Genomic DNA, 24356 nt, shown 5'->3' on the forward strand with positions numbered 1-24356 from the left:
TTTGTTTGGGAAAACACAGAGTTTACAATAGAACTGTGTCATTTGATAAAAAGACCTCCTCCAAAAAAAGTTCTCTTCACCATAAACTAAAAACTACCACGTTCAAAGAAATAAAATACAATTGGATGCAGTCTAGAGGTTAACAAGGGGCATACACTCTTTCAACATTAGTACTACAATAAACATGTACTTATAAGTGCCAACATAGGCCACAGTGCTGTACAATAAATGGGTGTACACACTGAACTGATATGATACAAGAGGAAAATAGGTCCCTGCCCAAAAGAACTAACAATCTAAAAAAAACCATCAATTAAATATATACAAATAACTTGAAAGTGATAGAGCATTTGTAATAAATGTATATTGTCAAGTTGTTTAGAATTACATATTCTTTCAGTATGCATTTAAGAACCAGATACACGGTCATAAACATTTTGTAGTGCTGACAACAGTTCTGAGGTATATGTAATCCCATGCAGTTACTACCTTCATATCTGCTTTGTTAAACACTGCTGGGATAAAAATATCAATTTTATTGTGTTGTCAAAACAGCAGATGTTTTTACAGAAATGTACCCAGTGGTGGTATAATCAATGAGTGCTTGGAGAAGCTAAGTAAAGTATCAAAGGAGCATAAATCCTACTGGGGTAATAGAGATTTGTTTTTGAACTTGTTTTCTCTAAATGGCCATAATTATAAATATACAACAAAACTGTACCTGCTGTAGCACTGTATTTTCTCTATTAGGGTTCAAGAGAACCTGAAAACACAATCAATGGATCTGTTTGGCATTACATCTGTTTTTATTTTTTGTTTGTTTTTTTTTGCAACCAAAGCAGGAATTTAAAAATAAGCACATGATTTGAGGCCACTGGGAGCAACATCCAAGGGGTTGGTGAGCAACATGTTGCAATCACTGCTGTAATCTGTATGATGTGTGCCATTTAAAGGGTTAAGATATCCCTCCCTTAGGGAGCATTTTTTCTTGCTACACAACTGGGATGACAATTTACCAAATATATTATATCTATAGGAAAAAACAGATTGCTAATTGCTAAGGTGTTGGCGGATGCTATCGTCTGCTGCTCAATGTGATTTTCACAGTCAACTCAGGAACTTACATAGTCTAAGTCATCCCAACCCTAATTTCAGCTGTACATACTTCTGGTTGGCAAATTCTGGGGAATACACAAGTGATACAAGATGGTAGTCACTGTAAATTGCTGCCTATATATTTTCTCTTTTCACAGGTATAGCAAACAGGACACAATTTGGAGACTGTTGTGGTTTGGGCAGGGAAAGGGAGGCCTCTTAATTTTTTACTGGTAATTTGCCACCTGCAAATCAATTAAACCTTGGGTTTCCAGCACAGAAACACTAAAAGAAGTAGCAGCACTTAAATATCATTCAAAATGCAAAAAATTAAGTTAGAAGAGTACTCATAAGAACACTTTGATCATGTTTACTCTGCTTAGTAGCTTTAGAACTGCCATTTATTAAAATCTAATAAAATCATGTCTGTACACAAGTTTCAAGAACAAACATGCGCAGTTATATAACAGGTGTATCATTTATTTCAGCAGATTACATTGAATAAAAGAGAATCAGATATTGCCTTAACTCCCTATTGTGGGAAAGTTTACAGAGGGAGAGAGGCTGCCAGAACCTTCACTGTAAAGCAAAACAAAAAGAAAGGACAGTATTAGTATGCAAAGGCAGGAAAGCAAGTCATGAACTATCAGGTAGCGTCACTGATCGGCCCTTTGTATTGTAGGCAGAGGGTGTGCTGGAAGCAATGCCAAGTTGCTATGGCAACACATTTCAGAAAAGCAACGGGAAAGCAGGGACTATGTCAACTCATTTGACAAACAAAAATGGAGGAAAAAAAGGAAAATTGCAGCAAAAATATATAGGTTACTCCCTACTGAAATATTTTGTAGCGCAAAAACTGTTTTTCATATATTAAATAAGAAATACTGGGAGCCTCTTGGGAACTTTCTGAAATGAAAATTACATCGTTATCCTGGGCATGCCAGAACAACATGAGCTTGGATTATTCTCAGTTTCATCTGCTGCTACCCATTTAAACACCTCTGTTGGAGATTGTTAGGGTAGGATTGCCCCATCCAAGGAATGTATCCCATTGTTGAGATTTTTAAAGTCAATCTAACCAATCAAAGGATTTGTGAAGATTTTGTTTCAATTTGCTTCTGGTATATAGAGACCCTGACTGGTTGCAGGCAACTCATGGCTGTATGTAAGCAGTGCTGTATGTAAGGAATTTATTTGTGGTTAACAAGCAGACCGTTTTGCCGTTTTTAAATGTAAAATAGGCAAAAGGTTCCTTTAATTTTGCTGAGAATTATTCAAAGCAAAATACACACCTTATACAAATGTTACAGACAGTAGTGTGTTGGAATTTGAATTCTACCATAGAAAAGAAGATGGATGGGTTTAAAAGCCCTTTTAAAAAAATAATCATTTTGATGGCAGTCCAGTTTTAAGGTTATACAGGAGGATCTTAGGGTTAGGGTCTTTCTAAACAGATGTAAGCTTGAAAAGAAATAAACAGAGTAAAACCCAGAGCGAGATGTCAAGAGTGCCGTAAAATACTGAAATCTACAGCAAGAGGAGAGCACTTGGTTCAAAATGGATCCATGGCTCCCAAGTAAACAAATATTTCTTATATCGGTCTACAGCACTAGTACCAGTTAACATGATCCAATCTAAGTTTCCTTTTACTTAGTCTAAAGGTAACTGTACGCATTATTTTTTTTTTTTTTTACTAAGCAGGGTCTGTTCCAGTGTCCAACTCTAGGGCTCTCATGGGATTTGAACCAGGAACCTGTTTGCTTCTGGCTGCCACTGGGATGGCAAACAAAAGGTTACTGGTGATTGTTAGCCTATACCTTGGTTTACCTGTTGAACTGCCCTGGAAAAAATAAATTACTTTTCCTACGAAATTTAAGGACACGGAGGCTGGACAATAAACTTTAACTGCTTACTGAAGGTACTTTCGAATCCTTATTACTCTATTCCAGGAGTTCCCATACTTTACTAATGCAAGGTCTACTTTTAGTGATGTTGTTGTTACAATTCTGTTCCATGGAAAACATTACTTAAAAATATTACTAACAAACAACTATTTCTTATGTAACCTTAAATTAAATTAAATATCTGAATGAAAAGAATGAAACAGGAGGGTGATTTACATAGTTACATAGTTAAATTGGGTTGAAAAAAGACAAAGTCCATCAAGTTCAACCCCTCCAAATGAAAACCCAGCATCCATACACACACCCCTCCCTACTTTTAATTAAAATTCTATATACCCATACCTATACTAACTATAGAGTTTAGTATCACAATAGCCTTTGATATTATGTCTGTCCAAAAAATCATCCAAGCCATTCTTAAAGGCATTAACTGAATCAGCCATCACAACATCACCCGGCAGTGCATTCCACAACCTCGCTGTCCTGACTGTGAAGAACCCTCTACGTTGCTTCAAATGAAAGTTCTTTTCTTCTAGTCTAAAGGGGTGGCCTCTGGTACGGTGATCCACTTTATGGGTAAAAAGGTCCCCTGCCATTTGTCTATAATGTCCTCTAATGTACTTGTAAAGTGTAATCATGTTCCCTCGCAAGCACCTTTTTTCCAGAGAAAACAACCCCAACCTTGACAGTCTACCCTCATAATTTAAGTCTTCCGTCCCTCTAACCAATTTAGTTGCACGTCTCTGCACTCTCTCCAGCTCATTTATATCCCTCTTAAGGACTGGAGTCCAAAACTGAACTGCATACTCCAGATGAGGCCTTACTAGGGACCTATAAAGAGGCATAATTATGTTTTCATCCCTTGAGTTAATGCCCTTTTTTATGCAAGACAGAACTTTATTTGCTTTAGTAGTCACAGAATGACACTGCCCAGAATTAGACAACGTGTTATCTACAAAGACCCCTAGATCCTTTTCATTTAAGGAAACTCCCAACACATTGCCATTTAGTGTATAACTTGCATTTATATTATTTTTGCCAAAGTGCATAACCTTGCATTTATCAACATTGAACCTCATTTTCCAGTTTGCTGCCCAGTTTTCCAGTTTAGACAAATCACTTTGCAAAGTGGCAGCATCCTGCATGGAACCTATAGTTCTGCACAATTTAGTATCATCTGCAAAAATAGAAACAGTACTTTCAATGCCCACCTCCAGGTCATTAATAAACAAGTTGAAAAGCAAGGGACCTAGTACAGAGCCCTGCGGTACTCCACTAACAACACTGGTCCAATAAGAAAATGTTCCATTTACCACCACTCTTTAGACAACTGTTTGTTGACAGTGTCTTGAGATCTACTGATCACCAGCTAAAGGTCGATTGGTAAATCCTAATCTACCTTTTGGGCACCAATGCTCTATTCTATGAAGTTATTAAACATATTGAATACATGTAAATGTTTGGCTTTTACATATGATTATACCTCATAACTGCTTAAAATAGAATGACAAACATCTTCATTAAGCTTAAAATATAAAAACTCACGCATTCATATGCATAACATAGAACAGTACAACGTTACATTACAGACTTCTTGCAGAAAGCAGTTTTTGATATATCCAGCCTATCCAGCAATTGCCCCATCTGCTCAGAAATCTTTCTTCAATTGTGCATCTTTATTTCTATAAACAATTGCCATAACAAACTAATGATGTTCTAAAATGTGTGTTCTGCAGTGGAATGTGGCGGGGTGGATTAGGGACACAAAGCATAATAATTAATGTAATTTCTCAAAGGGAAAAGTCTGGTAATTTTGATTCTCATTAATACCAATCATATGCTAAAGTGATGCTTAATAATAGAGAACAAATATTCAATAATATAGTTAAAAAAGAAAGGCTATAAAACTTGTATACCATAAACATGAACACAATATTCTTTTTCCCTGATCTTTAGTATATACCTTTATCTATTTCTAGAAAACATTTTTCTTATGTTGAAATGTTACAGCAAAACAAACATACAATGTAATTATGCTGACCATACGTGATCAATTTGCTAGTCTACCAAGTGGTGAGCCAAATAATCTGAACCTTTAGGGTCTGACCACACTGGTAGATTCAGGTAGATTAGTCGCCAGGCAACAAATCTCCTCTTCTTCGCGGCAACTTCGTTTTCCGAAGACACCCATAATTGCCTCATGAGGAAACTTCGGGCGACTTCGGAAAATTAAGTGCTCTGTGTGCCTGCCCCCGGACGATTTACATTTTAGCCGGTGTAAAGCAGGGGAAGGCAGATCTGGGAGATTAGTCGCTGCAAGGAAGTGGCCAGACCCTTAGCCAACCATTGTATCACATTGGGAGAGGGCTTTATAACATGTAATTTAAGCATTAAAGTCCTTACAAAGTCATCATGGCACCGCTTACTTTGAACTAAAGCCACTCACGCAGTTAATCTGCGGCTTATTTACAGCCCTGTAGTCAGGCCTGGACTGGGAGTCAAAATAGGCCCTATCATTCCAAGTACACAGAGGCCCAAACAGCCTCCTACCAGCCCAAACAGACCACTATATGGTAACTTTCTATGGAGCCATACAGCAGCCCCTCTGGCATTTGCCAGAACCCACAGATTGACAGTCCGGGCCTGCCTGTAGTAGTGCTTCCAATAGTTGCAGTTCGGAGTAATCTTGCGCTGAAGTTTTTACCAGTCATGATGTATTGGAAAAACACATAGTATCACTGTAAATAAGGAAGTGGCAGCCCAAAAATAAAGGAACAGGAATAACTTGCTCCAATCAGAGGATGGTTTTGCTGGCGCTAGAGCAAACCAAACATTTAAATGCTGGACTAGTTGAAAGAAAAAGATTACCAGATGAAGTGAAAAAAATAAGAGACACTTGTAATAGATGCAAGTTAGTGTTACACTAATTGCAGTTAAATGCAACTAGCCCTCCCAGGTGAAATTTTTAGAAGGCTCTCATTTATACATCATCTGGTAACCTTATCTTATATTACGAGTAGTGATGGGCGAATTGGCGCCGTTTTGCTTCAGCGAAAAATTAGCGAAATTCGCGAAACGGCGTAAAAATTCACGAAACGGCGCCCTTTTTTTACGCCGGCGCCCATTTTTTCCCGACGCCGGCAAAATTTTTTTTTTGTCGGCGAATTTTCGCAGGCGTTTCGCAAATTTATTCGCTGGCCGCGAATCGCGCAAATTCGCGCCTGGCGAATAAATTCGCCCATCACTAATTACGAGTATGATAAATGAAAACTGCCCAGCAAACAAGGTTCAATGTTGGTAAGCGCAAGGTCATTTTCTTTGGTAAAAAGAACATAAATGCAAGTTATACACTAAATGGTAGTGTGCTGGGGGTGTCCTAAATACTGTCTTAAAAAAGGGAGAGTTAACTTGATGGATGAAAACATAATTCTAACTCTATAGGTGAGGCCTGGTAATATGCAGTGCAGTTTTGTGCTCCAGACTGTAAACATACAAATCAGCTGGAGAGACGTGCAATAAAGCTGTTATGAGGGACAGAGTATTTAAAATAAGAGAGTATACTGTCAAGGTTGGGGTTGTTTCTCTGGAGAAAAGGCTTTTATGAGTGGACATGATTACTCTTCACAAGTACATTAGAGGACATTATAGACAGATATCGGGGGGGGGAACCATTTAAAGTTCCCGTAAAAAAGATCAACAAACCAAGGAACTGAACTTTCATCTCACTGTGAGGGCAGTGAGACTGTGAAATGCCCTGTGATGGCAGATTCTATTAATGCCATTAAGAGTGGCTTGGATGATTTCTTGAACAAACATAATATGAAAGGCTAGTGTAATCTTAATCCATATGCAAATTCGGATTTGGTTCGGCCGGGCAGAAGTATTCGCCGAATCCGAATCCTGCTGAATAAGGCCGAATCCTGAACCGATTCCTGGATTCGGTTCATCCCTAGTATATATGTGCAATGGGGTTCATTTAGGGGTTGAAGTTGATAGATTGTGGTCTTCTTTCAACCCATCCTAACGAGGTAACCAACTGTGTAACTGTGTAATTCTCTGAAATAGTAAGTCCCAAACCATGGGACTACCCTACCACCATAGATACTTCTAAAAGCCTAGCATGACTGAGCCAAAAAAATCTTATTTAACTCATAAAGAAACATTAACTTAATACTATTTCATCTAGGTCTGTCAAGGCTGCTTGCTTGATTTTTCCTATTGCTCAGCAAACCAATATAAAGATCAAAAGAAAGTTGAAATAAATGTCATGTTTCTCCATGATAAGATGATTATTGCATGGGGCATCCCATTTCTTTAACACTTCAGACTCTTGAGATACCTAATTAAACACACCACCATTATCAGCATTTAGTAAAAGATGCAGACAGCTTTAATCACGCCTACATTAAAATGCTTACATCATACTTACTATTAAAGCTGAATGAGAAATATTATAATTACAAATATTATTTATCCAATATGCCTTTAACCAAGGCACTAAACATCAGCAAATATAATAGATGCATTGATTTTAAGTTAGAATTCAACATGCTCTCGCGTATTCGGCGCAGATCCAGGACATCACAAGGACAACAGCGTTAAATGCAAGATTCAGGCTTTATTTCATCATACACACAGATAAGGGTTTTGGCGGTGGGTGTGCAGGCTGACTTACGCGTTTCTTGCCGGATCCACCGGCACTTGTCCATTGATTGTTAGTTCTCCACTTTAATTACATATTGTAATCATTATTGTTTTTATATGAACATCATGCCTTTCTCAAGTTTCTGTTTTAAATATCTGACTAATGGGCGAGTTTTTAAAGTTCTTTGTGGACCGAACTAGTCAGCTGTGATCTACTGTTCAGGAGCTTACGATCTAGGGGTAGATGACAATCTCTATAATAATATTAATATGAAACTGTTATGTTCTTATATGAGATCAAGTACCATTTTGAAATACCTACAGGGTTGCCAGCAAAATAATATCACAATCACAGACAATAACACTGCAGTTACTTCAGGCTTATTCTTGCTGCACTGAAAACAATCGAATATCGATATATAATCGATATTTTGTAAATGATATGAACAATAATATGTGACCAGCAGTAGCAGGATATTTGCAGGGTGTTGATTGGTCTTAGCATTTGGGTCAGTAACAACCAATAACCATAGAACTGGCCGTGGTTTCAATATACAATAATGAAAACAGGCTCAGAGCATTTTAATCACTGCAGCTTTTTTCGAAAAGTCTAAGCCACTGTCAAACTATCCTTGTGCAACCATGTCTCATGCAAGACAATGATTACAATTTAAAAATAACTTACTAGTAATAATTTGTTAAAAATCCTTATAGACTCTTCTTTCATAAGACACAGCAGAAGTTAGATATTAAGTAGAACTTTCCTTATACAGGTATGGGATCCGTTATCCGGAAACCTGTTATCCAGAAAGCTCCTAATTATGGAAAGCCTGTCTCCCATAGACTCCATTATAATCAAATACATTTTAAAAATGCTTTCCCTTTTTCTCTGTAGTAATAAAACAGTACCTTGTACTTGATCCCAACTAAGATATAATCAATCCTTATTGGAAGCAAAACCAGCCTATTGGGTTTATTTAATGTTTAAATGATTTTCGAATAGACTTGCGATATGAAGATCCAAATAACGGAAAGATCCGTTATCCGGAAAACCCCAGGTCCCAAGCATTCTGGATAATAGGCCCCATACCTGTACCAGTGCATGCAACACTAGGACGTTCTATCAGTATCTATGCAAAGTTTTCTCAACTGTGTCTCAGCAGTGAAAGCATGCGGAGAATGTACAATGATAATCCTCTATGGCAGTCTTTGCATACCTCTCTTCATAACTTGTATTCAATGCAGAACTAGGTAAATGTTTCATTTATATTTTACTGAAAAAGCAGTTGCAAGCTTGCAGCACTGAAGCAGAAACCAGACTCTAAAATGACAATATAGCAGCAGAATTGCCAGTGTGCCCCACAAGATGTGGCTAATGTTGTGGCAGACATTTACCTAAAGGCAGTAATATGAGACGGAATTATAGACTAGCATGTTTTTTTTCCTGTCGTAGCTGGAAACAGACAGGCTGTAAGAGTAGCCCCCAAGAATGCTGCTACAGATGTTCTGGCATGTTAACTGCAACTGCTGAAGTATCAAAGGCAGATGTACAATCGGCTAATGACGATACGACACTGAGAGGCCCATTTATCAAAGTCCGAATTTTTCTAATTTTCTGAAAACTACTCCGACCAAATCTGCACAGGTTTTTTCCCCCTTATTTATGAATATAGCTTCCCGAAAATTTTGTGTGCGGAAAAAAACCTGGAAATTTTTGTTTCTGATTTTCCACCAGAATAATCAGATACTTTCTGATTTTAGCCCGAAAACCACAAAATCTTTAGATTATTGCCACGAAACCCAGTGCAGATCAATATATGTTCAGGGCTTCTCCCGTTGACTTATATGCAGCCTCGGCAGTTATTTTCAGATTTGGACTTTTTCCATCCTCGGGGTATAATATTTTTGACATTCGGACTTATAATAAATAACCCCCTAATTTTCCCCACATAAATTGGCTCTAGCCTTTTTAATATTCCCATTCCTATGCTTATTACTTGCAAGGTTGGAAATGCACTTTCTATGTAAGCAAAATGTTGGTGTCTGTACCAGCATTCCACCATGGCTCAGTAAGTTCAATATAAAATACTTTTTGGGGCACCTAAAGTTATTTTCTCTTTAAAGCTTCAATAAAACAACTGAGCTGCACTTAAGTTCACCTTTAAATTAACTTTTAGTATGTTATAGAATGGCCAATTCTAAAACTTTTCAATTAGTATTCATTATTTATTTTTTATAGTTTTTAAATTGGTTGCCTTCTTTTTTTGGACTCTTTGCAGCTTTCAAATCACTGACCCACTCTAAAAACAAATGCTCTGTACGGCTACACATTTGGTGTTATTGCTACTTTTTATTACTCGTCTTTCTACTCAGGCCCTGTCCTATTCATATTCCAGTCTTTTATTCAAATAAATGCATGGTTGCTAGGGTAAGGGTAGATCTACACAAGCGTTTTTCATCAGATCTGACATGCTGAGAGGAAACGGATGCGATGAGACGGATGCGACGAAAATAAGGTAAGTAATAGAAATGTCAGACCCTCTCCTATTCTTATTCCAGCCTCTCATTCAATCAATGCATGGTTGCTAGAATATTTTGGACACTAGCAACCAGATTGCTAAAATCACAAACTGGAGAGCTGCTGAAAAAAAAGCTAAATAACTAAAAAAATCTAGAATAATAGAAAATGAAAACCAAATGCAAATTGTCTCAGAGTATCATTCTCTACGTCATACTAAAAGTTTACTCAAAGGTGAACAGCAGAGCTGGTGAGAAGTATCGCACAGATCATGGAATATTATATACCTAAATGGCCTGATCAGACCCAGTGACTTTCTTGCAGCAGTTTATGGGCAAAAGCTGATTTTTTTCTGGGCAATCGGCCACCAGAGACTGTGCTGGAATCACTTTATATTGATTTCATAAGCAAACACTTGTACTGTTGCATGAGAAAGATGAACGTTTCCAAGCAACCGTTGGCTAGCCCGCTGAACCAAACCATTGCCACTGAAATCAATAATGAGAGGTACATTTTCTCACTCACATGCAGAGGTATTGTACACACTTGAAAGTGCCCACAATCACAACATGTGCCATTACCCTAAGTACAAAAGAACAAATACTAAATACACATTCATATACAGTCTGAAAAATCAAAGTAAAGAAGTTATTTAGCAGTCTGTGGATAGACCATGTTTTATATTACAGTGCCCTCATACTCTTTCCCTTTATTTTCTTCACACTCTATTTTTATTTCTGGCATCGCACTTCAGCAGTAAGCATCACCTGCAGTTATTTTTGTTTAAGCATCAACTTTCTTTTCACTTAAGAATATCAAACTGTATCAGGAGAGTGCTCAAGCAATTTGTAGGACATTAGTAACAGCGGTACAGACAAGTTGCTCTTTAAAAGAGCAGATCCGATTAAAGACTTTGCTGTGGGTGCTATTAAAAATAAATAAGTGCAATAATTTACAGTTTTAAATTGGGTTACCAGTCACAAGGTACATGGCTTTTAACACCCTGTCTACAGTATAAATATGCTGTGCATAAATAAAATATTGGCTTTTGGTAATTTGTTTTAGGGTGTTGCCTTAGTCTTTTCCACACACGGCTCACATTTGGGATTTGAGGGAGGTGGCCACATTGGATTGCAATTCAGAACAGTCTGTCCAATGTAAATATGATTTTGCCAGAAAGCAAATAACATGTCTGCACGAGCAACACAGTACATTGGAGGTGTTTTTCAAGAGGTGCAGTGTCATAGGTATCAGAAGCTATAACTATACTAAATGTTGCTCATATGAAATATGGGATTTTGTTGTCCATGAGAAAGCTAGTGAGGCAATGTAATAAAACACACACCAAAGAAAAATATAGCACCTAAAGTGGTAACACATGGAACTCAATTAGGTTGACAAGTAGATGGTACTTGGCTAAGTGTGACAAACAAGGGAAAGTTGTGTGACCAGTAATTTTTAAAACATTAGGCGGGGGTGCAATGAGGCTGTGATCACAAAATACATATAGACAAATATAAGAGTCCTCTGCACTCAACCCATTATCAATATATTTAGGACATTGAGACATCTTATTTTTTTTAGATTTTGAATGATTTGCCATCTTCTTCTGAGTCTTCCCAACTTTCAAATGGGGGTCACTGACCCCCTCTGAAAAAAAAAGCTCTGTACTGCTACACATTTGGTGTTATTGCTACTTTTTATTACTCGTCTTTCTATTCAGGCCCTCTCCTATTCATATTCCAGTCTCTTATTCAAATAAATGCATGGTTGCTAGGGTAAGAGTAGAACTAAATGAGCGTTTTTAATCAGATCCGATGCGCTGAGAGGAAATGGATGCGACGAGATGGATGCAACGAAAATAAGGTAAGTAATAGAAATGTGGAACCTTGACGATTCGTGCATCCGACACGTCACGACTGTCGGATGAAGACGCAACGTGCAGCGTTCGGATGCACACAGCAACAAGGTCCGACATTTCGTCGCATGCATCTCGTTGCATCCGTTTCCTCTTAACGTGTCTGATCTGATGAAAAACGCTTGTGTAGTTCTACCTTAATTTGGACCCTAGCAACCAGATTGCTGAATTTGCAAACTAGAGAGCTGCTGAATAAAAAGCTAAATAACCCAAAAACCACAAATAATAAAAAATTAAAACCAATTGCAAAATGCCTTAGAATATCACTCTCTACATCAAACTATACATTGAGGTGCACAAAGGAGATCATGATGACCCACTGCCAAGTGAGGTAATTTTGAGTCCAACATTAGAAAATTAAAGCTGCACTCCAGTAAAAAATAATGCTGTATTTTATTTAGTAGAATAGTAAGGACACTGGGCCTTACAAGCTTCAGGCATGCCCATAATCAGACTCGTGAATTTTTCGAGGAAATGATGGATGGATGATGTAGTCTTGTTGCAGATGAGGATGTGCACAACTGTCTGCACAATGTACAATCCTGATAGTGAGCAGTCTGAAAGGTTATAGTGAACTGTGATTATCTGTGATGCATTCAATAACATCACAATTACAACAGTAAGGAAGACATTTTCATGGTAGATACCTAAAAACTACACCAAAAATCGTCCTGATATCGATCGGGCAGGTTTAATTTTTCCTGTGATTGAGGAATGCATCGGCTAGTTGATGTGGTCCTAAAACCCGCTGGCACCTATTCTCTTCATTTTAATCCGATTGTTTGACCCTGCGGCCGAATGTTCAGATTAACCCTATATAGGCCTGCCGTTGGGGGGGCATATCAGGGAAAGATCCGCTTGTTTGGTAAGGTTGTATATGGCCACATTTAGGATAGAGACTGATTGCAGGAAATGGGAGGTGGGAGACAGATTAATAGGACATAGATTACCTTTTTTAGGTGTAAAAGCGTCAGGTTTTGGCAGTGGCATTAATACTGTTGGAGAAGTAAAGAGGCTGGTCCAATATAATCCCCAGGGAATGTGCAGAGTACAGGATTAATGATCACGCCATCAATAGTAATGGCAAAAGAGCATAAAGGTTTGGGTAAGAAGACCATAAGCCCCATTTTAGCTAGGTTTAGTTTTAGGTGCCATTGGTTCATCCACAAGGAAATGGCTAGGAGGCAGTCATGCCAAGGGCACAGGGAGCATTGGCTCCACTGCTCTCAGTCTCCATATTTTTTCAGCCTGAGAGAAGTGGATATGCTCTGGGCCCCATCACCACTGAATTAAATAAGATCCGCTTGCATGCAGTCACATACAGTGGAGCAGAGGTAGGCCTAAAAATGCTTTTACGTATTTAGGCTGATCTCCGCTGCGCAGTGTGTGACTTAAAGGAAATGGAAGCGGTTCAGTTGTATGGAGCTGGGGCATGGAGCAGATCTGCTTCTCTCAGCCTGAAACAAATATGCAGACTGAGAGCAGCAGAGCCAACACTCTGTTTGCCCTTGGCCATAGAGATCTGGGTCTGAGTGTCAGAGGTTAATGATGGGGTCATACACCCCTGATCATTAAACAGTACACATACTAGGCAGGTTTTGATATCCGAGAGCCAGGAATTGAAATATAAGCATCTGGTTTGAGGCTACTAGGAGCAATATCCAAGGGGTTGGTGAACAACATTTTGCTTATGAGCTACTGGTTGGGGACCACTGACTTACGTGTGTGTATTCCGTTATCTGGAAACCCGTGATCCAGAAAGTTCTGAATTACGAAAAGCCTGTCTCCCATACATTTTATCCAAACAATCCACATTTTTCGAAATTATTTCCTTTTTCTTTGTAGTAATAAAACAGAAACCAAAGATATGAAGATCCAAATTACAGAAAGATATATATATATATATATATATATATATATATATATATATATATATATATATATATATATATAACCTGAATCAGACGCTTGCACTCTGAACCAGTCTTCCATAAGCGTGGGTGCAGGGTCAAAGTATTTATGTAAAGTTCAAGAGGACCCGCACTCCTTGGTTAGTGAACCAAAAATGTCCTTATTTTTCAAACTTGTGCACAATATATATATATATATATATATATATATATATATATATATATATATATATAAAAACAACACTAATTAGAAGTATCACATTGTGCTGTAAATGAAAACTGAAAACTTATCCAGAAAACAAGAGGTCCTTAATGTTCTTTTAGTATTGGCATCATGGGTTTTCCGGTTAAGGTTAATTTATTAATATTAGCTGTATAATGCCAACATTATATTTATGTGCTATTGTTTTGCAGCATGCACCAATTTTACTGGCTGTATCATTCACTAATCTAGATATGTACTGTAAATGTATATTGTAAATAATGAATTTTACAATCACTGTCATGAGGGTGTATATCATGTAGCTACCAAATGCTTGCAATTGAAGAGCCCGACAGATGCAAATCAGCTTGTTCTATTGTATTAGCATAAATTACATTCCTACAGCCGCTAGATACATTTGCCAACAATTGGGAAAGGTTGTTTCTAGAGGTGATTTTATGAGCCAATATAGAAACACATTTTCTTCCTGTACAGTAACATGGGCATTGCTGCACAGGGAATAATAGGATTACAAAGCCACAACCCTCACATGGATTTTCTCAATTAACTTTGAACAGAAGAGTAGAGTTCAGAATGACTTTCTTGGTGTTTAACCTTATTAACCAGGAAGTTCCAACCTGTGGCCCTCTGTTTGGTTTGGTGCTGGAAGTTTCAGTTTAACAACAGGTTAAACATTCATTCACTGTGTACGCATATATCACTAATTACATAAGCATCCTTAGGGCTGGAAATTTCCACTAGTTTAATATTCATATATCAAAAGGAACAACCAGTAGATGAGTAGAAAAAAATACTGACTTCTCTTAGGGTCAGGGCACACGCTCAGATTCTGGGAGATTAGTCTTTTGGGGGAGATTAGTGCTTTTGAGAAAGTGGCCGGATAGCCATGAAACGCGTTAAAAGCTATGGTTCCTTTATGTGACGGAGAGCCTATTTTAATGGAACAATAAAATATGAATTTATAAGCGACATTCAAGTCTGAATTCCTCCCTCTTTGGTGCACCATGCTTGTTTCTATGATTCAGGGATATTAGTCGCCCGGCGACAAATCTCCTTTTCTTCGGGGCGACTAATCTCCCCGAGCTGCCTCCCGCCAGGTAGAATGTAAAACGCCCGCGGGAGGCAGTTCAGGGAGATTAGTCGTCCCGAAGAACAGGAGATTTGTCACCGGGTGACTAATATCCCAGAATCTGAGTGTGTGCCCGGACCCTTAAGGCAGTGGCACATGGGAAGATTTGTCGCCCACGATTTTTTTAGACAATACTGCAGGTGACAAATCTCTTGAAAATGCCTCTCCACTATCGGTGATTGAAATTGCTAGTGGCATGTCCAACTGATCACTAAATCGCCTGAATATGCCTCCACAGGAAACTTTGTGCAATTTAGTGATCAGTTCAACATACCCCAGCAAATCCTATTCCCTGGCAAAGGAGAGGCATTTTTGGGAGATTTGTCGCCTGCAGCGACGTCTAAAGAATTGCGGCCAACAAATCTTCTTGCATGCCACTGCCCTTAAAGGATAAGTATACCTTTAAAATAAGTGAATGTTAAATTGATGAGGGTGCTATACTAAGAAATTTTGCAATGTACATTCCTTATTTATTTTGTTTTAATTCCAAACTATTAAGGGATACATGTGCTGTTAATATGAATGAATTTTGTTACATCAGCACCACCTGCTCGTCATTTTCCCACCAGTCTGACCACCAAGTAGTCAAGGAAGTTGTCCGGAGAAAGAAAGAAGCTGCTCTGACGTTCTTCTGCTTAGGAATAAAATGAGAAACCTTTCTCAAATCTTTCCCCCTCATCAATTTTACACTCACTTATTTTAAAGTTTTACTTATCCTTTAAGCTTAAACGTACATGTAATTTTGTCTTTGGCCTGGATTTGGAAATCCTGGCATTCCTCCACCTATACAAGTCACTGGGACATTTCTGTAAATAAAAAACAGAGTTGGAATGCCCAGGGTGATACCTGTATAGTGTCTGGAGTAGTATGGCATTTGGATTGTTTATTTTGCAATGACTAACCTATTTATAAGCCACACATACACATTTAACAAAGAGGAAATCTGGCTTTTAACTATTTCAGTGGTATTTTTCAAGGGGAACAATCGTTTATTTCTCCAGGTATGAATACAGTAGCAGTATAGAGAGGGATACCTGTATTCACACAGGAGCATAGATGCAGTAACCCAGAGGTGCCAACAATAAAAGTCAGGCTGGGGAAGTCCAAGAGGGGAAACTAGAAAAAGAGATACAGGATTGATATTGATAACAAATGGAAATGTCTGGTTGCTATTGGTTACTGCCCCAGAGATCTCGAGTAACCAAAAGATGTAAATGAGCCTCCATTAAGTAAGAAGCTGAGCACCTAAGTAGTGCTTCTTCTGTCTCACCTCCATTCTTTGTTGTCCCTTTGCTATTGATGTGACATGCCACCTTTCCACTCCTCCCTCCCCGGATCTGCCCCTCCCCCTTTGGATTCCTTGTTCCTATATCCCCTTCCCTGCTGTCCTGTCACACTTGTGTTGCACTCACGGGCAGGTTGGTCTGCGGGTGGCCATCAGCAGTATCAGCAGCACAGTGACACACTAACACACTGAAACACTAACACATGAGCCGGCCGGTTCCCTTTGTGCGTTTCCCTCCCTTACCTCAGTAAAAGCTCCCCGGCAGCAGCTCGGCAATTGACTCACTCTCGTTAGCTCGCTCCTCGGCTGCTTCCTCTGCACTAGTGATGCTGCAGTCGCGCTGCCATTAGAAGCCGTGAGGGAAGGCAACACAGGACATCTGTTTCAGGGTCGCCATTGTCGGAACGGCACAGCCTATTTGCAAACAGGATTCGCAGGAGCCTGGAATGGCTGGAGGAGGAGGGGTGTAGCCTTGCTGCCTCCTTCTGACCAGGGAGCGGGAAGAAGAGCCCGAGCACAAGCCGATTTCCCCTCCTCCTGTCCTCTCATAGCCACTCCGAAGTGGCCGTCTCCCCCTCCCATCTTGGGCCCTGGGAGGAGAGACAGACGAGCGCTGGATGGAAGGGACCGAGCTCCCCCCTGTGCCCATTCTTCTTTACTGCCAAAAACTATACTAGTAATCATTGCTGGCTGACAATACTGCTCCATTACATGATCTAGTGGCGTTTCTTTTATTCTTACGACCCTCATGCCTATTCAACACTTGCAAAGGGCATTCTGTTTGTCTAGAGCAATATTACTCTTACCAGTCATCAATATCAACTTGATAGTATCACTAATACAAGGTTATTTTTGCTCAGGTGCTATAACCATAGCAACCAGTAATATGTTTGCATTGAAACAAGTGTAGGGGTCTGGTAAATTAGCCACTAATTAATAAATAATAAATAAAACCCTTGGCAGGCATGCACTCAGGGTCCATCTTGTGCTGGTTGTAGTCTGAGCAGGCAGGCAAAGCTCGAGTTGAACCTAGACAGGTCAGGTCTAGTAAGGATAGGCTACTCACCTTAATAGGTTACTCTAGGAGTGACAAATAGACAGGCTATTTAGCTGAGCAGCCTAAGGCTCCAATGTATTGTGAAGTATGGGAATCATTCACGACAGCAGGTTAACTGCAATTAGGCTGTTTATTATGTCACCACACGACATGTTTCGGACCTACTGGTCCTTTTTCAAGTGTGGTCCGAAACATGTCGTGTGGTGACATAATAAACAGCCTAATTGCAGTTAACCTGCTGTCGTGAATGATTCCCATACTTCACAATACATTGGATATATACAGGGTGCCAGAGACGGAGCATCCAGGGAACCATCACAAGAAGTAAGGCATAATCACTAATCAGTGTAAAACCCTCTGCTATAGCCTAAGGCTCCGATGAGGAGAGTCAGAGGGATTAAGATCCCGGGTACTAATTGCCCAGAAGTAGGGACTAAATGTACAGATTTTGGGATGTAGAGATTCCCCTGGGTTCCACTTAGGGAAAAGGCTAAAAGCTGGGTGTATCATTACTGCTGTGTATGTTCTTTTCCCTGAGGGGACTGATACTGACCAAAGGTGCTGTGAGTATATGCCTATTCACTGTTGATGTATGATCCTGTTTGTTCTTATGTACACTCCATTGTGGATTTTATGGTTCAATAAATATGTTCATTGATTAAGTTATAAAAACCACTGGCACCCAATTATTGCACCCTGCATATAGTTACAGTTACACTACAGCCTGCCTCCACACCATTACGAGGGCTTACTCCCTAAGATTTAAGGTCTCATCTGGAGCACAGTATTGGGAGTGGAGCTCATAGAAAGAGAATGGTGCACTCATTTTACTATAGTGCTACACAGGTGACTGGTAATTGCTAGATTCTGATTGGTTGCTGTAGGTTATTGTACTTGGGCAAACTTCACCAGCGTAGGACTTCATTAGAGGAGCTGCTGCCTTGGCCCACTCCTGACACAAACTCCCTGCCAGTTTTATCATTCCTATGCAATTTTCCCAGCGCTTCCCTTTATTAAGTGGACTCACCTTCTTAATTGGGTCACACCATAAAGTCCAAAAAATTCATCAATACATGTTGTATAAAGGAGGCCACAAAGCATCCGCAGTACTATGCTGCAAAACTTTTATTCCAAAATACACAAGAGGTTTCGAGTCAGCAAGGACCCTTTCTCAAGTGTGAGGGTCCTTGCTGACTCGAAACGTGTATTTTGGAATAAAAGTTTTTCAGCACAATACTGCGGATGCTTTGTGGCCTCCTTCATACTACATGTATTGATGAATCCCTGACAGTTTTGTTAGCTTTCTGCCTCTCCCTTTGCATGGAGAACTAAGCACAACCACACAGTGCAGAACTTGGGGTGCAGAGAATCTGACGCACTCTGAGGTGGTGCAACAAACATGTCTCACCCACCACACCCTCTCAGGCCTCAGCCACAAAGCCCCCCAGACCCCCGGCTAAGCCTTAACTCCGTGCCTACGTTCTCATCTTTGCAGGTGTGTGGAGGGACAGGGAGGGAGGTCTGAAGTCGCAGTAGCAGGGAGTAGGTCTGGGTCAGTCGGGGCCACCAGGTTTTTTTCCACCCTGCACTTCACTCGGGTCTATTTATTATGCAAAGTAAATGGCGAACTTATCAAGGTGTGAGATATTTTATGCCAATGGAACCCCAGATTGTCTTCCATTATTTTACACTGCTTTAGTATAAATAAATTACAGCGGAAGTAGCTCAAAGAAAAAGCATATAAAACATATTACGCCATTTTTTACACTGCTATGCTTGGCAATGTGTGGCGAATTATTCTGACGTTTTTAACAGCACATAATAAATATGCCCCTTAGTATCTTTTACTGTTCAAACCCAAAGTCTGTAAGATTTGGGCATCTAGAATTGCAGACTTTTCTCTGAATGTTTGCTCTTGCCTAGTGTTGTGGGGAATGGGTGCAGAGCAAAGACCTTTGGGATAAGGCTAATCGTGGTACTTGCGTTTTCATCACCAGGGCCAGACTGAGAAGGAAAAACAGCCCTGGCGAAAAAGACATACAGCCCATTATCTGAAACAAGCAAGTACAAAATCCTCACACAGTAACCCTCCACCCTTCAGCTCACTATCTAGCACCACCAAAAGGGACATCCTTGTGTTCCAGTTTGCGCATGTAACAAAGATGCACATTCCAACAACACTGCAGCTCAAAACCCTCCATAGGGTAGGGCCAGCTCAGTTTTAATTAATAAAAGATAGGGAGCAGGAGCTGCAGGTGTGCAGAAGATTTGTTGTGCTTGGCTAGCGGAATTGAGGAGGCAGATGCCACCTGATTAGATGATGAGCAGGGTTGGGAGACATGGTGTGTCTTGGGCACCCATACCTATCAGTCGTCACTGTTTGCAAATGCCCACAATTGTGCTGAAATTCTGGTAAAATATTGCGGTCAAAAGACATAGCAATGCATTCCTCCCCATTTTTTCCACCTGGCACATAGTGTGAATGAGCCCTATAAATTATATTATAGGCTATAATATACAGTAACATACTAAATCAAGTACAAGTGTCTGTTGTTTGATTATTTTTCATGGCATTGGTGACTGGCTTGTTTATTTGTAGACCGTATTAAACCATGTGGGTTTTAGTTTAGATCCTTGTAAGTCAGAAACACAAGCAATGAGACCCATGATGGCAGCGGTCTACAGCTACTATAATCTCTATTTAATCAATGGAAGTTCTAGCAAATGGCAGAGGGGCTGCTATAATCTGCCATGGACTGCCACTGTTTATTGGCCTGTAGGGAGATATTTGGGCCTCAGAAATACCAGTTTTTTTTTAATCTCAGTCCAGGCATGCTTACCATAGTTAGCTAAAGATGGCCATTGCTGCTGGATCATATCTCCTAGGAGCTTGGAATACAGAACTTACAGAATTGAGAATTTCCTTAATGAGGAGATTTGTACATTCCGGGGAAAGAAGGCGGTAATGTAGCACAAGAGGTCAGTTCTAAACAGATGGAAAACCAACATTCAGAGATACAAGACAAGAGTGAAGGAGTGTTATTGCAGGTCACAGACAATTACTTGAAATATTCACCTTCTAGAATATAGGACCAGAATCATCTTAAAGGAGAACTAAACCTTAAAAATGAATATGGCTAAAATTGCCATATTTTATATATTGAATCTATTGTTTCAGCCTCTCATTTCAGAATCAGAACCCTTTGGGGCAGATTTATTCACTGTATGTATATTAACACACAAGCTATATAAATGCAGATGGCTTTGCGCTAAAGAATTTACTGCACAGCAGTAAAATTAACATGAATCTCATTTTTACTTTAGCCTGTTTTCCATTCCTTAATATTTGTCAGCTAAGTGTTTCAAAATGTGAATTTCATAATTTGCCCTTTAATGTCATGTAAGTTTAAAGCACTGAAAACCTAAAGGGATACTGTCATGGGAAAAAATTTTTTTTTCAAAATTAATCAGTTAATAGTGCTGCTCCAGCAGAATTCTGCACCGAAATCCATTTCTCAAAAGAGAAAACAGATTTTTTATATTAAATTTTGAAATCTGACATGGGGCTAGACATATTGTCAATTTCCCAGCTGCCCCAAGTCATGTGACTTGTGCTCTGATAAACTTCAATCACTCTTTACTGCTGTACTGCAAGTTGGAGTGATATCACCCCCCCTCCCTTTTCCCCCCAGCAGCCAAACAAAAGAACAATGGGAAGGTAACCAGATAGCAGCTCCCTAACACAAGATAACAGCTGCCTGGTAGATCTAAGAACAACACTCAATAGTAAAAACCCATGTCTCACTGAGACACATTCAGTTACATTGAGAAGGAAAAACAGCAGCCTGCCAGAAAGTATTTCTCTCCTAAAGTGCAGGCACATGACCAGGGGCAGCTGGGAAATTGACAAAATGTCTAGCCCCATGTCAGATTTCAAAATTGAATATTAAAAAATCTGTTTGCTCTTTTGAGAAATGGATTTCAGTGCAGAATTCTGCTGGAGTAGCACTATTAACTGGAGCGTTTTGAAAAAAACATGTTTTCCGATGACAGGATCCCTTTAACATGCCATTGTTTTTCTGATAATGCTGTTTCTTGGCATTTTACTCAAGCTTAAATCAATAAAACTAAATGATATCTGAATATCTGTGATATTTTCCTTAAATTTTTACACAGCATGATAATAAGGCCCTTAAATGTTATGCTCAGAACATTGTATAATTTGTTTATTTTTACATTACAATAGCAATCATGAGAATCAGTAGCTATATCTAGAATCTCCTGTCACATTCACTTAACTTTTTATTTATTTTTTACCTTTCCGCTTAGGTTATGCCATGGCTTCTTCCAGATACTTTTTCTGTTTTAGACGGCTACTAAAACCTCAATGGGAGAAGTCCCAATGATTTTTCTCATGTGTGCTAGGTTTTGTGTAATACCCCAAAGTTTTTGGGCAAAAATCTGAGTTTTCGGGTGAAAAATCCAAAAAAATTGTGAAAATATGATTCTCCCCCCCCCCCCCCCAAAGCAGATTTAAGTGAAAATGTAATCATAAATAAGCGTAAAAAAACCCGATTTGATCAGATTTTGTAGCAAAAAATATTGAGATAAATCCGGACTTTGATAAATAACCCCCTTAGTGTATGATTCAGTATGTGGAAGTTAGCTATGTGTTTAGATAAGATGAGTAAGGGAAATGATGCCTGAAGGCAGGGAGTTTATTGCAGGGTTTCCTTTTATCTGTGCACCTTGTATTTTGCAAGCAATTCGTTAAAGTATGCTGAACAAGCACATTGGCACTATATGTACTGCAAGTGAAATAGATTTGTGAATAACATTTAAGCATACACAATTGTCCTTCACAATGATCAAAATTCCTCTACTTATGCTTTCTGTCTATTTAGGAAACTGCTTTGGTACTGCAGCAAAAGCCATCAGACTGCACCCTGCACTACTGCCTCATCCCTCCTTTGTGATTCAGCAATGCCATGATTGTCTGTAGAGGACCAGGACCAGCTGCTAATAGAATGCTCTAGCACATAGATGATTACAAGGTGATTGTTTTAAATGTACTTGGTATCTGGTACCCAAGTATGACAACATGCTGTCTGGTGCAACTGTGAGATTTATCTTACTCCCTCCCATTGCCTTAATGTACCTGGATTTTTCATAGCTGGGACCGAGTATAACTATCAGACCTTCTTTATATATTGGGATGGAAACAAACACAGTACAATGTAAGAATATACTTATCGCAGACCCTCAAGTTTGCAACCTACAAGAATTCCGACAAGTTGTATCAGATATTTTAAAATAAAATATAAATATTTGCCTCGCTGTGCTTTTTGGAAGTAGAAACAAATTCTCTCAGTTTTCTTTACTGAAAGAATTTGTGTTTATACAAAGTATAAAATATTTTCCTGAAAAATAAATCTAAAAATGTGTTCAGAGAGCAGAACACAGAGAACTCACTGTACTAATATGTTCATCCTTCTGCTCCCTAAAGCTCCTCTGCTTATTTCCAGCCGCTAATAATAAGCCCTGCACAGCATGACACTGACCATAGATTGGGGAAGGTCCCCCCTCTGCCATAACTTTCTACATGTTCATATAACCACCATACCTAAAGAAGAGAGTGATACTTTTTGCCTCCCAATTCCCCAAATAATGCTGGGCATCAAGAGGTTTGTTGCAGTGGTGCACAGACATTGCAGGTTTATTTCTGTTCTCCAAACTAAGCATTGGGCTGAGATTATCAGGAATAGAGGGGGCAGTTGGTCTGAATACTGTACCCGTTATTGTAAAATATAAGGATAGTCACAGAGGAATTCCATGACCATATACAGGTAAACTTGTGTATTGTATAGCTATAATGACAGTGCATAAAAATACAACCTAACCACAGTCTTCTAACACATCCTAGCGTCTTGGTTCCCAGTTATAGGAAAGATTTGGTAAGGTGTATTTTAAGTCTGTAAACCTTTTAAATAAGGTAGCTGACCTGGATACCCCCCCCCCCCTGGCATCTAGCACATCAGCTAAATATTCTAATCTAACCCTCAATGGCCTTCAGGCTGACAGCCACCCAACCACCATCTCTACTCTAGGCCCTATTTGGTATTGGGGCAGCACAACAAGTTAAATACCTGCAAAATTTGCACATTTGATGTGTTTTTGTTAATCTCGGGGGTAATTTGTAATTTAATTGCTACTGAAAGCAACATTATTCAAAACAAAAGTTGCTGTATTCCTCAGAAAAACACGTTTTTTTGAGGAGGGAGAATAACAGAATTTTTTTTTTATATAGTGTAGTAGTTCCAACAACTTGTTTACTTTCACCCTTAGTGATTTTATACACACATTGTGCTGTGTTCATTAACAATTTTTATGTGCCACTTAGTGAATACAGTAAGTCCCGTGAAATGTGTCCTGGGAATGGCACAAATCCCCGTGTTGATTAATCACCTTGTAAAATAATCATTCATTCTATATACCCTTTACTAATTAGTGACCCCCAAATGTGAGAACTCAGAAAAAAGCAACGTAACTCGGGAGTGGACCCGAATGTATCTGATTCACAGACAAGCGACAGATTCACAGAGGGCCCTACTGGGGTTCCGGTTCTCCGGTAGTACAAAACACTCACCAGACGTGAGTTGGAACAGGCAGGGGT

At 39.3% G+C, this 24356-nt stretch overlaps 1 protein-coding gene across 3 annotated transcripts in view; it reads right to left on the bottom strand.

Moving 5' to 3' along the window:
* The window catches only part of LOC108709752 (FERM, ARHGEF and pleckstrin domain-containing protein 1), a 116246-nt gene that overhangs the window by 91637 nt on the left and 253 nt on the right, over nucleotides 1–24356 (bottom strand). The window contains exon 1 of one of the 3 annotated variants that reach the window (XM_041584282.1): nucleotides 16870–17185. The exons of 1 other annotated variant lie outside the window; for it this stretch is intronic. The gene's annotated coding sequence lies outside the window, so the exon portion shown is untranslated. Of the gene's footprint in view, nucleotides 1–16869; nucleotides 17186–24356 lie in introns of those variants that run through there. One more of the 3 variants, XM_018249870.2, reaches the window with a different exon arrangement.

The sequence above is a fragment of the Xenopus laevis genome, chromosome 2S (genome assembly GCF_017654675.1).
Source record: "Xenopus laevis strain J_2021 chromosome 2S, Xenopus_laevis_v10.1, whole genome shotgun sequence".
NCBI classification, from domain to species: Eukaryota; Metazoa; Chordata; class Amphibia; order Anura; family Pipidae; genus Xenopus; species Xenopus laevis.